Below are 17,141 nucleotides of genomic sequence, written 5' to 3'. Positions count from 1 at the left end.
AGTAGGCACTTGCAATACGTTCTTGAATAGTTTTATAGTTTTTTTTTTGTTTTTTTTTAAAATTTTAACAGCATAGATGTGATTTATGTTCTTGATTTTATAGGGATCAGCTCTTGCAGTGTTCTATTCCGACACATGGGTGAGTTTTTATATGATTTGAAAAATCAACGATGTAAAATCTTTGTAAACTTTTAAAGCTTAAAATATAATTTTTTTTTATCAAAAATACATGATCCAGGATTCCAGGTATATCGACCCTGCCCAACACATTTATGAGGTCGGAACTGGAAAAAAAAATATAAGTTACAAAAACACATTTAGCACTTATCATTTAGCACCTAACGTGTGAGCGTGTATATATAAATCTCTGCTTAAACCAAAACGCACTTTTGTTGGGCGTCCGATTTTAAGTCAAATCTGACGGTCCGTATATAAACTGAGAGATGCTGGTGGGCTCTCTCCGCTTCCTCTCCCTGCTGGAAACCCTCCCTCTCTTTCGTCTCTTTCCCTTTCCCATTCCTCCCACGCCCTCTCCTCACCGCTTCCTCTCCCTGCTGGAAACCCTCCCTCTCTCTCATCTCTTCCCCTTTCCCCTTCCTCTCTCCTCCTCCCACGCCCTCTCTTCACCACGGCGGAGCTCGGCTGGAAACCTGCTCGCTATGGATCGACGCACTGGAAGCTCAGGATCGACGCACTGGAAGCTCAGGTTCGACGCACCGAAAACCCCTTGCTGTGAGCGCTTGTTGTGGAGTCGATCGACGCCGTAAGCTGAGGATCGACGCTCTGAAAACCTCTTGTTGTGAGCGCTCCCGACTCTCTTTGTGCACTGCTAAGGACGCAGGAACCGGTATTCCCTTTCGATTCCTTCCTTGTTTCCGATTTTTAGCAGAGGATACCTTCAGTCCTCAATCTGTTTTTGTTTTCCTTATCATAAGGTTACATTTTCTGTAGTGTAGAGATTGCCTACAGATTTGATAGTTTTTTTTAGGGGTTTTATTGTTTGGTGCCTACGGAAGCCCGTGCTGGAGAAATCATATTACACCTGTTGAAGCAACTCAAACTACATAGTTTTTTATCATTTACTCATGAAAACCTAGCTTATTCTATCAGCAAATCAAATAGATAATACAGCCTGTGTCTGTTTATGAATATCATGCTTCCACATTCTTTACAATTTCTTGTATGAAATTTGGGTTGCACTGTATAAGTGTCATACATTAACCATGACATGCTATATGTTTTTGGTGATTTAGGAGTCAAGCAATCAGGAGACGATTAAGAAATAACACATTAGAATGCTATACTTCATGTTTTGTTCCTCTTTTCCACCAATTATGCACCGTGTTTTAGTTCTCTCATTTTCACTCTTGTTTAGGGATGCTGAACGAGTCAATTGTTTGGGTATTTGACTAAATCTAAATCTATTTATGAAGATTTAGTAAATAAAAGAGACAATATGACAATCTGAATTCGAGTCCGAATTTGTCTAGCTTTCAAATCTGATTACATGTAAATTTGCTATTTAGGCTAATTGGATCCAGATCTGGTGGTAGCTTTTTGCACCCAAATTCAAATTTGACTCTGAATCCACTTAAGCCATATCAAATTGTGTAGGATTCAATTATGCTGACATCCCTATCGAAGGTCTCTGTTCTGGGGGTGGTTTCCCTCTTCACTGCTAAAGCCTACCCGATTTTCCATGAATTCTAGAATGCTAGTCTGCGCTTCCTCATTTCCTATATTCATTTTCTTTTTCGTTTGCATCCATGATTGTTGTCTTAAGTGTAAGCTCAAATTGAAGGCAATATCATGGCTATATAGCTGTACTTTTGAGGTTGTTTGATCGGATTGTTTCATTTAGTGATGCAGGCTTTTCTATTTTCTCCCTCTCTCTCTCTCGCGCTCTCTTTAAATAGATGTTTTGTGTATTTCTTTTTTGGTTTAATGAGTTTGTTCTTTTAAAAGGTTGAAAAAGGCTGAATCTATGGACACAAGTTGTTGTTCTACAAATCTTAACATTGAGAGACCAAATATATGTTTGGTTGAAGATGGGGGAAATGTGATAATGTAGATATGTGTTTAGATGTAGATGGTGATGAAGAATTTGTTACAGAATTAGATGAAGAAGATGATGTTGGTCTTATGTCTACATATGCAAATGAAGGTAGTGTTATGTAAAACGAAAAAGTAAAGAATATGTACCAAGTGTGTCATTGGAGAGTATACCCACTAAGGGCATGAAATTTGAGCGATGTGGATGCACATGAGTGCTACTATATGTATGCTAGGATGAGTGACTTTGATACTAAAGCAAATACTTCTAGAAAAAAAGGAGAGTAGTTGTTTGGAAACAATTTGCATGCACAAAAGAAGACTTTAAGAAACCAACAGGAGAGTTAAAGAAGGAAAGAATTATTAAGAGATGTGGTTGTAAAGCACAAATGACCATTGGATTATGTCCCAATAAAAAGAATTGGATTCTTAATATTCGATTGAGACGCAATCATGTATTGCATTCTCCATCTAAAATAAATTTGCACAAGTCAGCAAAAAAAATCAATACGCCTCAGAAAAAGGTGATAGATACATGGATTGAATCTAGTATAAAACCTTCTCAAGTGATGCATGTCTTAGCCATGGTTTGAAAACTCGTCGGGTCAATTCGTTGACTCGACCCGGATCGCCCATCCACTGGGTCAAAAAACATGTCGGACTCGGTATAAGCAAAGACTTGCCCTGACTCATCCGAGACGTGGTTGACTCGACCGAGTCACGAGTCATTGAAAAACTCGGGCGAGTTTTGTAGATTTTTTACTAAACAAAATCAGGTGAGTTTTTAACTCACTTGACTCGGACGAGTCACGAATCACTCATGACTCGGTCGAGTCACGAATCACTCATGACTCGGCCGAGTCAAGCAATGAAAAAAGTTAAAAACTGTACACGAGTTTTTAGTTTAAAGTTAAAGTTTTTAAAAGTTAAAATGGGGAACATGAAACCCGATTTAGGTTTCCTGTTCTTCTCCCTTTCTTCATGTTTTTGCCCCTTTCTTGGGTTTCCTCCATCATCACAGGCTTCCCGGCAACGACAGTCGGTGCAACTGAGCAACCAGCAGTGCACCAACGGTTTCTAGGCCCCAACAACTCCCATCAGTGTCTGCAAATTGTCGATCCGGTAGAATGACGGACCCGGTGAGTTTCTCTCTCTCTCTCTCTCTGAAACGTGAACCCAAAGAGGGGAAGGGGAAAGGTTCTCTCTCTCCCTCAGTCTCCTTCCTTCTCTCTCTCTCTCTGAAATGTCAACCGAGAGAGGGGAAGGGGAAAGACTCTCTCCCTCTCTCTTTGTGAAAACGTGAACCTAGAGAGGGGAAAGGGGAACACTCTTAAGAATATTATGCACATTAAAGAGATAAAGAATGTGCTTAAGATGTACCCTATTAGATCATTGACTTTTCCACAACTAATACAAAAGAATGCCCCATCCAATTTTCCAAAGTTCCCATTCTTTGGGATGCCAGATCTTTTGTGCTTAACTACACATTCAAGATGACATGCCATGCCGTAAGAGTCACCCAGATCAGGAGGTTTGGAGATACAAACCAACCAAAGGCTAGAATCCTTATTGTTGTCATACTTGTGACAGATGCAACATGAGCACCTCTTGCAAAACATATCTTCTGAACCTAAGGTAACCCTACAAGTTATATTCTGGCAATATAAGAAATTTCTAGTGTCAATTGCTAATCAAGAAGGATTGGCAGTCTTTCTCTGTTTTCTGGGAGTACTTTGAGTACTTGTCTCTATTGGAGGTGCTCCAGATTGTGTACTCTCATAATTATGTCCAGTTCTTTTTTCAGATACTACCCTAAACAGGTGTTCTATCATTCTAGATTTTGGTAGCAAAGGTCAAAGCATAAAGGTGTTGCGTTCCACTGATGATCTCATTGATAATAACATTGTTTTTAGGGATCATGAACTAGTGCATTCTAAAGGATGTGGTAAAAGAATCCCATTAGGAATCCATCAAAGTAAGCATGCTAGAAAATGTTCAACTTATGGTTCACATGATCATAATGCACAAACATGCATCCTCAACATAAAATCAAGGTAATCAATTGCTAATTTATTTGTTGTAATTTATTTATTTATATGATGTTATTATTATATGTAAATGCAAGTTAATTTTGGTAGAAATTTTATATTTTATAATGATAATTGATATAATTTGTATTTTTTTTTTTGTAGAAACACTTTTACGGATGTTGTTGGTAAATCACGACTATGTCATATTTGTAAGGAGATAGGGCATGATAAAAGGAATTGTTCGACATTTAAAAAACAGGTCATAAATTATAGTTTTTAAATAATTCTAACTTTACTTACGAACCTAGATTTTCTTTTGTTTGAATAACTTTTTTTTTTTTGAATGCATCAGATGAACAAGGTTGAAATGCATGAAGGTGGACATCCATAATGTACAATAGAAATGGCATTGTATTATAGTGAGATATATTTACAGACTTATTTGCTATATTACAGACTTGCTATATCATAGAAATGACTTTGTTAAATTTTCATTTGGTTAGTTGTTTGATTGGCACATTTCCTGTAAATTTTCATTTGCTTGGATAGTGTTTTAGTGTAATTTAATTTGATTAAATTTACTTTTGTATAGGTGGATTAGTGAAATAGATCACTCAGCACACGGTAGTTCACTCCTTGGTTTTGTATTGTAATCTGGTTATGGGACAGTTCTAAGGATATGTGTAGTGCTTTTCGTCTATTTCGTTGATCTCCATGCTGAATTTTGTAGTTTTCTTGATATATTTTGCTTAATTGTTGCAGTGGATTTTGCTTTTTTTTGGGTGCTGACTGTTTGGGGATCAGAGTTAGATATGTATTCGTCAATGCGAATAAATGTGTTCTGGTTATGTACAGATCGATCAGTTTAATCTTATTCTATAATTGGTTGATCTTCGTCTGTTTGATTCTGAATTATGTTTTTTGCGATCTCTTCTTATTTATTTGTTTTTTATCTGTAATTTGGATTTTCTTGATGCTTATCTATGCTAGTCAATTGATTGTTGTTAATATGTATGCAATCAATTGATTGTTACGAATGTGTGTCTGAAGGTTCAAAGAAGATGCAGGTGCATCTTGCAGAATTTGACTTAACAATTTTGGCAAAACTACATCGTATGTAGCATTATTGAGTTTGAATGCAATAATGATCATTTCTATCTTCATTAACAATTTCTGATTGGTGTTACTGATGCCAGAAAACACACAAAATCTTAACAGCGAAGATAACCCGGCTGAACTCTGTAATTGATGGTCTCATCTCAGCTTTTAGCTGAAGACAGGACAAATGGTGCAGCAGTGGCTTCTGATAAGTTGAAGCTGCTCTATGTCACATGGGTATGGGTGCGGGGGTGCGGCACTTTCAAAAAACTTGGGTGCGGGGGTGCGGCAAAAAATAAAAATAAATAAATAAATAAATAAATAAATATATATATATATATATATATTAAGTTTTAACAGTTAACAACAGTAACACTAATGAAATAACAAACAATTATCACAATATCATCAAATCAATTCATCATCATGCATGCAATAAATCAAATTAACAATCTACAATTCTATTCTATTCATTACTTTTGAGTCTTGTGTTGAAACTTGAAAAAGTATCCTACTTCTGATTACTTTCAATAGACAAAAAACGTATCCAAGACTTGAAAAAATGAAGCAAAAATAAAGATCTTTCTCTTGGAAGAAGGAAGAGAAATACATTCATGAAAAATGAAATAAATCTAACATATTCTTTGCAAATTTTGGGAAAATAGAATTGCATGTGTGTGTGCAATTCTGTCAAACCACAAGAATTTGCAACCTGACCTTCACGGGTCTGATGCAAATAACCCTGGCTAATGCCCTATATCTTGGTGTGCATTGCCCAAATTAAAATGAAAGTCGCATTATGCAAGTAAGAAGGGAACCTTCAGATAATTTCCTTTATTAAACGATTTCTTTCAAGATATAGCATGGCCAGTGCATTTGGTTTCAATACGAGATTTTGATAAAGAAGTAATTGAAGAAACACAATGTAAGAGATTGGTTGCATGTGATTGCATCCAACAAAGACCGGAGTGTCTATGAGATGAGGTACTTCAACATTGTGGAGAATTAGGCCAACAAGGAGGATTGATGGTTGGTGTTCTCAGAGAGAGAGAGAGAGAGAGAAAGTAATGTACTTTTGAGATGGAGATTGAGTTTGCGCTCGTCGGATGGTAGCAGGCGTCGCCGGCGTTGGGGTGTAGCAGCTCAGCAGCGTCGGAATTTGGAAGACAGGAAAGAGGGCAAAACAGTTTTGCCCTAGTCCTTAAGCTCAAGCCCATTTCATCGAGCAATGTTTTTTTTTAAAGTCTAAAATTTGGATGAATATGACCTTGGGTGTGTTGACCACACTCAGGGTTGGGTTGACTGCATCGGGTGCCGCACCCGCATCGCATCAATGTTGCGGCACCTGGTTGGTTGAATCCCTATGATATAGAAGCTGCTATATGATCATGATGATCTTTGATGCGAGAGAGTCAGCACAGGCAAATATCAGTATATCACAACATAGACAAACTTAGCACAGTCTAAGATCATTCTGATCACAACAGAGAGAGTCAGCACATGCTGATCACTTGAAAAAAAAAACTCTGTTTTCCTTTGGAATATGAATGACATGCACGTCTGATCAGTCTTTATTGAATGTTTTTTCCTTGTTTATAGAGCTTGAATATGCAATTCTTTGTGGTGGTTTCCCGCTCTAATACAAGAGGAAGTTTGGTTGGAAATTGGCTGCAATGGGATTGTGCCTCCGGAGTATCACTGTTCCTAAACGCACAGCTGTTACACCTAAAGTTTTGAAAATTTTCAACCGAGCATAGAAATTTTTTTGAAAATTTTCAACCAAGTGATGCCCCTTAGAAAAGTTTTGAAAATTTTAAATATTAGAAACCAAAAAAATTTGCCTCCCTTTAAGCAAAAAATTTTGAAAATTTTCAACCCCCTTTGAAAAGCTTTGAAAATTGTAAATATTAAAAACCAAAAAACTTTTGGCCCGACTTTAATCAAAAAATTTTGAAAATTTTCAACCAATTTAATGATGCCCCCCTTTGAAAAGTTTTGAAAATTTTAAATATTAGAAACCAAATTTTTTTTGCACCCCTTTGAGTAAAAATTTTAGATTTTTTTTGAAATTTTGCAATCGAGTAAGTGATGGCCCCCTCTGAAAAGTTTTGAAAATTTTAAATATTAGAAACCAATTTTTTTTTGCCCCCTTTCAAGCAAAATCCTGAATCCGCCACTGAGGGTGCAGACAAAATTAACTTTTAACTTTTTGTTTTTTTTAATCTAACCTTATAGTTGTGATTTATGTGTTTTGTTTAGTAAAAATAGGCTTTTGGATCATCTGATTATAACACGTGAGCAAGTATTTATAAGGCTTCAAAAATCAACAGCTTAGAATTTTTATAAATTTAAAAACCTATAAAATCATATTTTCCATTGAAAAAAACAAATGGAACATGCTAAATACATCTGTAAGGTCAGATGTAATCTAACCTTATAGTTGTGATTTATGTGCTTTGTTTAGTAAAAAAAGGCTTTTGGTTCATCTGATTATGACGTGAGCAAGTATTATAAGGCTTCAAAAATCAACAGTGTAGATTTTTTATAAATTTAAAGACTTATAAAATCACATTTTTCATCGCAAAAAACAAATGGAACATGATAAATACATATATAAGGTCGGATTTATCAAACATGGCTTGAAACAGTAAAATGCAGCACAGTCCACACTTTATGAACAGATAGAAGAAACCATTTTTCACATATATATATATATATATATATATATATATATATATATATATATAGGGTAATTAAAATATGTAAACCAATAAAATATGTAAACTGGTATGCATCAAGATTTTCATAATTTTTTCTAAAATTTTACGGTACAAATGTAATATTGATGCTTGGTTTTATAAAAATAGACTCTTGGATCATTTGATTATGATGTATAAGAATGTTCTTTTAAGGTTTGAAAATCAACTTTTTTTAAATATTGAAGCATAAAAAATCACATTTCTTTGTCGGATTACAATTATCCAATAGTCGATTTCAAATAAATGGATCACACCGAGTGCATCTTCAGGGTTAGATTTGCAAAAATACCTAATAAGTCTTGGTTCACATCAGTTTACATATTTTGCTGGTTTACATATTCTAGTTTCGCTCTATCACACCTGTGTGTGTGTGTTGGGAATGCTACTTATGTCTATTGCAGGCAAGCTCGATTCATGTCTGCTCGATTCATGTCTTGTTCACAAGGAACCAGGCGAGGCCTAGGTTCAGTTTAAGTCAGCACAAGGGCGCAAGCTTGTTGCTTGGGAAGGAGGATCAACTTCAATGTGATTGCAAACTTTTAGTATGTTATTGCACATGATCAACTAATTGATTGGGCCCCACAACTGACAAGTTGTTGTTAGGGAATGACCCTTCAAATTGTCGATGGATCGAAGAAACAAACACGAAAAAAATCCAAAGGAAGAAAAACAACCATACATGAAAGCAAAGATTTTACATGGTTCGACAAGAGTTGCTTACGTCCACAACTACGCCAAACCTTCTTCTTTATTCTTGATTGAGATACTGAATACAGTGGATGGATGCCTCCTTAAATAGGAAGAGTCTACGGATTTTATATAAAGTCTGCAAGAGTTGTACATCGACCCTACAAGAGTTGTTGTTCGAACATACAAGGAGTCTAGGGTAAAATTCTAAAACTACTTTCCAAAAATTTAGGATTCGCAAAAATTTAGGATTTATATTTAGGTAGAAAATAGACTTCACACTTCGCCAACAATCTTTCTCTTAGAGATTGATTTTCTTCGACAATCACATCTTATAACTTCTCTCAAGCAATCCAGAATCTCAATGCAACACTTCCAACTACTATCCATGAAGGCCAATTGAGGTTGTGCACAACCTCAGCTTCTTTGCAGTAACTATTTTGGTCGACATGTATGTTAGGTTGTCTGATACACGTATCTTCTCAAGTGGCAGCACTCCATCAGCCAACAAATCATGAATAAAGTGATACTTCATATGAATATGCTTCATTCTATTATGAAATGTTATATTTGTTGTTAGATGAATTGTACTTTGATTGTCATAGAAAAGGACATTATTGTCATCGATAGTGGTGAGATTGGTTACAGTCGTAATAAAAACCTTAAAAAAATAATTAAGTTTTTAAGAAGGTTATAGTGGAACCTGACCCAATCCATAACCCAGAACCAATTAAAATGGTTCCGGGTGGATTGGGTCTACTCTCGATCCTGAGGGATTTAGTCGAAAATATCATTCGGGTCTTAGATCAGGTCTGAACCCAATCAGGTTCGTTATATGGTCCTGGATTCGAATCTGACCCGAGATTCAGTCAGATTGAGTCTGGATCTAGATCGGGTTTGGATTGTAGGATTCGATCCAAAATTTGGTCATATTGGGTTTAGAACTGAATCATTAGATACGACCCAAGATTTGATCAAACTGGGTGTACATCCAGATCAAGTATGAATCGTAGGATCCAACTTGAAGTTCTGTCAGAGTGGGCCTGGATCTGCACTGTGTCTAGATTCAATGATTTGACTTAGGATCCAGTTGGATTGGCTCTGGATCAAGATGGAGTCTGAATCATGGTATCTGACCCGAGATCCAATTGATCAGGTTTGGATCTGAACCGTGTCTGAGCTCAACCTGTTGCATCCTGGTTCAGGATCCATTACTGTTTTAGAGTGGACTGGGTCAGTAGTTTTTGATCGGATCATGTTCGAAACTGGGTCCATGCATTTTTTAAACCCTTTAAGGTGCAAAATCGGTTTGGTAATTGATTCAGAGGATAATGAGACCAATTCAGAGCCCTTTCAGACTGGTTCCAAACAATCTTTTATTGGTTCTTGCAAGTAGACATCTTGTTTTCATGAATCAGTAAAAGAACATGGGTTTTCTCATTCAATTTTAGGGGTTTAGACACTTTTGTGCATATTTTTTGACCAACTCAGCTGTTTTGGGACCGGTTCAAAGCCTTTGTTGATTGGTTGGAGGATGTTTTACACCAGTTTAGGGTATTTTATCACTAATTCTGACACAAGGACCCCGTGTATTATCTATAACAACATGCCTTTGTTATTTTATTCATGCTTTTATGTGTAATTCGATCATGGATGCATGACTCTCTCATGACATTGCATGCATTTTATGTTGCTTTGTCCTATCCATGATATTTAAGCATGAGTTATGATTAAATTCATGATATATGTGATATGTTTCATCAATTTTTCATTTATGCATATGAGATGCAACATGAATTTGTGTTTTTGAGATAGTTTATCATGAATATGAATGCATGGGCATGCTTTGTATGTTGAATATAAATATGGTAACATATCTCGATTAAGTGACTTAAATAATCACCAAAGTGATCTAAGTTATGTTCATTGATGATTCTTTAGACCGTGTGGAGTTGAAATTCAATATTACAGTTGTATATGACTTTATGAAACTGATTATGCCCAAAGGCAGGTCATTGTGTTCCAAAGTCACACAAGGTGTAATAGTAGGTATGTACACCGGCCCATGAAACATGTTTGTACTTAGAGGTACAATGTTGAATTACCTCTGGTTACGTGATCTACTAGTTTCATCAATTGAAGTCAATTCCTTAAGAATTGAGAAGGCGGATCACTTGAGGGTATTATTGTTTTCACCAAACTGAATTAATAATGGTTCTATTATGCTTGCTTTAGAAAAGGTGAATAATAAAAGATTTTGTGTTTACCTTTTGAGTTTGAGTCTCATATGAGCATTTATATGGTCTTTGTTTTTCGTTCTTGCAGTATCAAGTTCATTCATCATTGATGATTCTAGTAATATTTTCATTTTAGATGAATCTAATTTATTATATTGAAAAGAATTTGTATTGTTCACTCTGGGTAACATGGACTTAGTTTTGGCTTTTATAACTTATGAGCCTCTTGCTCTTATAGAACATAGCACAACCACTGAGAAGACTATCCTCGAGAAGTGTGAGCGCTCAAATAGGCTTAGCTTGTTTCTTTTGCAATATAGAGTAGCTAAGAATATTCAGGACGTCATTCCTCATTGCAGGACATTGAAAGAATTTTTGAGAGTCATTGAGGCTCATTTTTTTAATTCTAATAAGGCTATGGCCAGAACCGTGATGTCCACATTAATCTCTATAAAATATTTTGGAGACGGTAACATTTGACAACACATTTTGGAAATGAGCAATAATGCATCTTAGTTGAATGACATGAAACTTGCCATTTTTTACTCCTTCCTGATTCATTTGATTTTTATGTGTACCTATTGATTACAAACCTTTCAATTTCTTTTTACAACACACGTAATGATAAATAACCTTTTAATGACTTTTTGTCTAAGTGTATTGAAGAAGAATACAGATTGAAGGGTGCAAAGGTATAGAGTATACACACACTTTGCTTCTCATCAAACAAAGAATATGCATAAGGCAAAGAAAAGTTCTTTAAAAAAGAAAGGCAAGAAGAAAGCCTCTGGAGAGAGTTTCAACTCTCAGGCAAAAGTCAAATCCCAAGGTGGTGGTTCTTCTATAAAGTGCTTATTCTATAAGAAGAATGAACGTAAGATGGTTAAGTATATAAGGTATAAGAAATGACTCGAGAATAAAAATAATGTCATTTATTTCTCATGAATGCAATTTAATTCATGTTTCATTTAATAGTTGATGGATTGATTCAGGTGCCACTGTGCATATTGTCAATTCTTTGTAGGCATTTATGAACAAAAAGAAACTAATGAATCATAAAATAAGCATCTTTTCAAAAAATAAGATGTGTTCTCATATGAAGAACATTGGGACCTGCAGAGTAGTTTTGGAGTTTTGTTTTGTTTTGTATTTGGTCGATATATTTTATTTACCATCTTATAGTTAGAACCTTATTTCCATTTCAAAACTTGATAAGTTTGACCTTGTTTTTAATTTTGAAAACTCTAAACTTATTATTTTTAAAATTTTTATTCTGTTTAGTTCTGCGTATTTGTGTAGTTTGAGAACCAAATTCCTTATTCAAGAATCTAACTCCATTGAGAATGTTTTAATTGACAATAAATGTGGTTTAAATGATGATCATTCATATATGCTATGTCATCAAAGGTTATAACACATCTCGAAAAAGAGAGTCCAAAACTTGTGAAAGAAGTGATTCTTGGATCCTTTAACTTCACAGATACATATCTATATGTTGACTGCATAAAGGCTAAGCAGACCAACACATATAAGAAAGGTGTCAAACATAGTAATGCTAAATTGAAAATTGTGTATACAGATATTTGTAGGCCGTTTATCTTGTGTTTTAAGGGTAAGAAATATTTTGTTACATTTATAGATGACTACTCTTGGTATATGTATCTTTACTTATTTAAAAAATTTGAAGTCTTTCTTATTTTTAAGGACTTTAAGAGAAAAGTAGAGAAACAGACCAGTAAAGTTATAAAAGTAGTCAGGTCTGATAGAGGTGGAGAATATTATGAGCATTTTTCTGAGATGGGACAAAAAGAAGGGTCATTAGCTCAATTTCTAAAGGAGGAAGGCATTGTGCCTCAATATACTACGCCTGATAGTCCCTACCAGAATGATATGGCTAAAAAAAGAAACCATACCCTTAAGAAAATGGTTTGAGTGATGTTAAATTACTTAACCTTTCCTTTGACCTTGTAGAGTGGAGCTCTTAGGGCAAGAGTACACATATCGAACAAGGTTCCTACAAAGGCTATCCAAAAGACTCTTTATAAGCTATTGACAGATAAAAAACCTTTCTTGTCATATATGCGCATATGAGGATATTTATCTAAAGCTAACTTATACAATCCACATGTAAAAATCTTTGATCTTAGGACTACTAGTGGATTTTTTATTGTTTATCCTGAAAGATCAAAGGGTTTTAGGTTTTATTGTCTGTCTCATATACCATAAATAGTTAAAATAGATAAATCAAGATTTCTTGAAAATAATTTTATTGGGATAATTGCATCTCAAAATTTTGCATTTGAGGAATTGCATGATTTAGTTTTTATACCTACAAAGTAAAAATACTCACTTTTCTCAATCATTGTCCATTTTTATGATGTTAGGGAAAATTCGGTTATTGAACCTTAATCTCAAGTAGAACACGTTGTTGATGAGGATATACAACAACAATAGGATACAAAGGTTCAATTTGAACCACCTGTAGCACTTATATGGAGGTACACGATGACAAAAAAATTTGCTATCTATACATAATATGTGGTGTATTTGCAAGAGCCCAATGATTTCATAGATATTGATGGTGATCCTCTAACTTTTGAAGAAGCTATTGAAAGTGATAGATTGACACATTGGATCAATGCTATAAAATAAGTGCTTGATTCTATGACAAAGAACCAAGTGTGAGATCTTGTACCTCGACCTGATGGAGTCAGACTTGTTGGTTATAAGTGGGTCTTTAAGATCAAAACAAACTCTAAAGGGTGAGTGGAGAGGTACATGGTTAGGCTTGTTGCAAAGGGTTTCACTCAAATGGAGGATATTAATTATAATGAAACTTTTTCTCATGTCTCAACTAAAGAATTGTTAAGAATAATCGTAACCCTTATAGCTCATTTTGATTTAAAGCTACATCAAATGGATGTAAAAACAACTTTTCTAAATGGAAATATGGAAGATAAGGTATATATATTACAACATCATGGTTTTAGTATAGATGACTCAAATAATTTAATTTGCAAATTGAAGAAATCAATTTATGGACTTAAACAAGACTCCTGATAGTGGTATAAAAAGTTTAATCACATAATTTTGAACTTTGAATTCACTGAAAACATTATTGATTAGTGCATATATCTTAAGACTAGTGCGAGTAAGTTTATAATTCTGGTTTAGTGATCGGTACATGAAGTTAAAGTACTTTGTTATTAAAAGAAAAAACAAAGAATCAATTAGTGTATAGAAAAAATCGGTACAAAAGAAATGATTGTGGATCTTCTCATTAAAGGGCTAGCACATGAATTATATTCTCAACATCTAATGAAGATGAATTTATTTGGTTCATTTTGATGTATGACAATATATTATGGTTTTATGTAATCACATTTCTGAAACTAAATTGATTTTTTGTGTATTGTTGATTCTACGTAAAAGATCTCTTATTTTGAAAAGAGATAATAACATAATAACAATATTAAAATGATGAATAAAATAGGTTAGAGGCCAACTTTTTCATAAATGTATTCATAACATGCTAAACACTGAAAATGAATAATACTGTAGTACATTAAAATATGATATCTCATATAGAGATGTTCATCTATATGACTCGTGTGATTCATTCTTGTGATACAAGATAACACGTGAACTCATATAAAAATTGAATCAAGATAACAATAAAACTTTGATAATGTATTTTTTCGTGTCAATGGGTCAAGTGGGAGAATATTGAAATATGAATTGGATCCAACTTGATGTGACCCGATTTGACATAAGTACATCATAGGATAACATGGCTCATGAGAAACCTTCTGCTATAACCTCCTACTAAGTCTATAAAATGACCCATGGTATTTTGATGAGTGCTATACAATAATGCATGTGCGATATTGGTTTTAACTCTCGGGTCCTACTCTCTTCTTGACTTCAAGGCTTGGGCTCATTGAAGGCATCGATTGGCTGAGGAGAACCCAACAACCTACATCTACCAAAGCTCCCTTCAGATCCATCATGATGGCGTTCGGTAAGTGACGCTCGCTCCTCTTTTTTATGTATTTTCTGCCACATTGAATGCCTTTGCTGCTTTGGCTTGTAGGTCGACTGGTAGAAGGGTCTTGTTCAACCCCATGTCCTCGTACAATGGGGCCAATGGCAACTGAGAAAAATCTGTGAAGGTTGGATCCCTATACACACTGGTATTTTGAAACACCATTCGCCCTACTGTTCTAGAGAAAGGTTGGTGGAAAGAGTCTCCACCGCCGATCCACCTGTGATTAGGGGTGGCAAAACCTGACACGACCCGCCAACCCGCCTCTTAGGCGGGTTCGGGTTTGGAAAAAATGAACCCGTTTAATAAACGGGTCAACCTGCCTAACCCGTTTATTAAACGGGTCGGGTTCGTGTTAGGGGTATGACAACCCGGCTGACCTGTTTAATAAACGGGTTAGGCGGGTGGGTCAACCCGCCAACCTGACCCGCGAACCTGAGAACCCGTTTACCCGACCCAACCCATTTATTAAATGGGTTGGCGGGTGGTGTCGGGTTACCCGTTTATTAAACGGGCTGGGTTCGTGTTTGCCACAGCCAACCCGTTTAATAAACAGGTCAGGTTCGGGTTGAGGTATGCTGACCCGCCAACCCGTCGGGTCAACCCGCCAACCCTACCTGTGATGGTAGCTGCTGCAGAAGCTCACTTGCCTAAACAAAATACCCTCGTCGAATCTGACCACAGAACTCCAGCGAGATCCCAACAGCCCCAACCAGTGCATTGATGGCGAGCCACCATGGGAGACGCACCCATGGCTCGCCATTCACGGTGATCGGCCCTAACAAACGTGTAGGCCAAAAACAGGTGTATCGTTGTGGAGTGCAGGCTCCGATGCCAAGCCCCACTAAATCTTGATTTAATGGCCCCTTCCCTGGATGCTTCAGCGTGTTTTGAAACGTTGCTGTCCAATGCATCACGGTCATGATCGATCTCCAAGGGCAATACAACTCCCCCCAGCCGAATTGGAGCTCTCTGCTTACGAATGCATTGGATCAATGCCATCAAATCAATCACGGGTGCAGCTCTAAACCCGATTGCAAAGGATAGCATAAGGAAGGAAATCAAGGTGAAAGTAGTAGCTTTGGTGACTGCAAGGGAGGCTTGACCCAGCCTCCTTCTTGGTCCGGGTAACAAAACTACAGATTGCTAGACCTAGAAGCGAAAGCGGAAAATGATAGGGAAGCATAAGCGTCGTTCAGGAATAAAATAAAAAATAATATAAAAATTGAATGAAAATTGAAATAGAACATAAATAAAAACTAAAATAAAAGTGATTATCCTTAAATTTTATGATTTTTTATTGTAAAAAATAATTTTTTAACAAAATCTAAAAATGATGGTTGCCAGTTTAAAGAAAACACACAAAGTGAGTGAGAAGTGCGAAAGAAAATACATGAAAAGTAGAGTGAGAAAATATATAAAAAAAATAGATGAAGCATGTGAAAAGCATGGGAGAAGCGTGAGAGAATCAAGGTTTCCATCAAGTTTTAGAAGCAAAGAGTACCCGAAACAAGTTTTCGAGAAGCGGGCTTTTTCACTTATCTAAAAAGCTTTCGGTAACTCTGGTTTTTATTTAATGAAAGTTCACGTGAAATTTGCATAGGTTGGAGAGATTAGAAAATCAAGCTTATTTGGCAAATTGGATCAAATAGGACCACTTTGATATTTTGTGCCAGTGAAACTAAATTGGAAATTGTTGGAGACACACTAACAATAAGCATTTGGCGGGATTGCAAGTTGGTTTTCACACCATCCAAGGGTCGGGTGGGCTCCTAATTATGTGGAAGGACTGTTACACAGGCTCTAACGTGCAGTATTGGGAATTCTCTATCACTACGGATTTTCATGATCCTAAAAACTCATCAGATTTCAGGCTTACCTTCGTGTATGGACCCGTAACAAGTGCCCTCAAACAGTTTTTTTTGGAGGGAGATGGACAACCTGGCTGGTCGTTCTACACTCCCTTGCGTCATTGGTGGAGATTTAAACCCTACACTATCCGTGACTGATTCAAACAGCTCGCATCCATGCACAGGATTCACGGAAATTCAATGACTACATGTTTTGTAATGACCTTCATGCTGTCAACATGGAAGGGCGCCCTACACATGGACTAACAAGCAATGTCCACCCATCATAAGACGGATGTATCGATTTTGTACTCAGCATTTCCTAAATTTGTTTCATGAGGCTCATGCCCACATTGGCCAATTCAGTGTCAAATCATGCCCCA

The 17,141-nt window shown here is 36.1% G+C and overlaps 1 long non-coding RNA gene across 1 annotated transcript; it reads left to right on the top strand.

The window, feature by feature from the left end:
- The first annotated feature begins 450 nt into the window (after positions 1-450).
- On the top strand, positions 451-4,671 carry LOC149816563 (uncharacterized). The gene is made up of 3 exons (XR_016427704.1): positions 451-847; positions 4,245-4,341; positions 4,435-4,671. It is a non-coding gene; the product is annotated as an uncharacterized LOC149816563 (long non-coding RNA).
- The last annotated feature ends 12,470 nt before the right edge of the window (positions 4,672-17,141 follow it).

Source organism: Nuphar pumila, chromosome 14 (assembly GCF_984573655.1).
Source record: "Nuphar pumila chromosome 14, dmNupPumi1.hap1.1, whole genome shotgun sequence".
In the NCBI taxonomy this organism is placed as follows: Eukaryota; Viridiplantae; Streptophyta; class Magnoliopsida; order Nymphaeales; family Nymphaeaceae; genus Nuphar; species Nuphar pumila.
Note: the sequence above shows the minus strand (reverse complement) of the source record. Positions and strands in the feature narration are given on the sequence as shown.